Raw genomic sequence first — 525 nt, 5'->3', positions numbered from 1 at the left:
ACAAGCTGGCTCTTCCTTTGTGGGCCATTGCATCTTGAGAACGTGACTGGCACCTGAGACATGAGGATGAACTATTGTGAGGTGCCTCAGTGGTTTTCACTGGGGAGTGAGGCAACACCTTCATGGAGATAAACAGCAAATGAGGGGGCTGGAGTGACCGGGGCTCCAGTCTCCTTGCCCGAGCCCCGCAAAGTCTTCCTTTGTAACATGCTTTGGCTAGATTTTAGGGTGTTAGGAAGAGAAAGCAGGACCCTTGTGAGGAGGGACTATTGCTGTCGTTTGTTTTTGCATAAACTTCCAGTAGCGACTCTAGTGATGAAAGTGGTATAAAAATTATCGGTTTTGTCTCCAGCCCGTGTGAATTGCATGGAAGCTGGAACACTGACAAAAACTAACGCAGAGAGGTGGCCTGTTCCACAACCCGTCTGACCAGTGCCACATCTGTTGTCAGCACCTCTGTCCTCCAGAAGGGGATACGAAGACCAGATAAGGACGCAACCAACCAGCTAGGACTTGGCCTGAGAA

This window comes from Hipposideros armiger, unplaced genomic scaffold (assembly GCF_001890085.2).
Source record: "Hipposideros armiger isolate ML-2016 unplaced genomic scaffold, ASM189008v1 scaffold_458, whole genome shotgun sequence".
Classification (NCBI taxonomy): Eukaryota; Metazoa; Chordata; class Mammalia; order Chiroptera; family Hipposideridae; genus Hipposideros; species Hipposideros armiger.
This window is presented reverse-complemented; position numbering follows the sequence as displayed.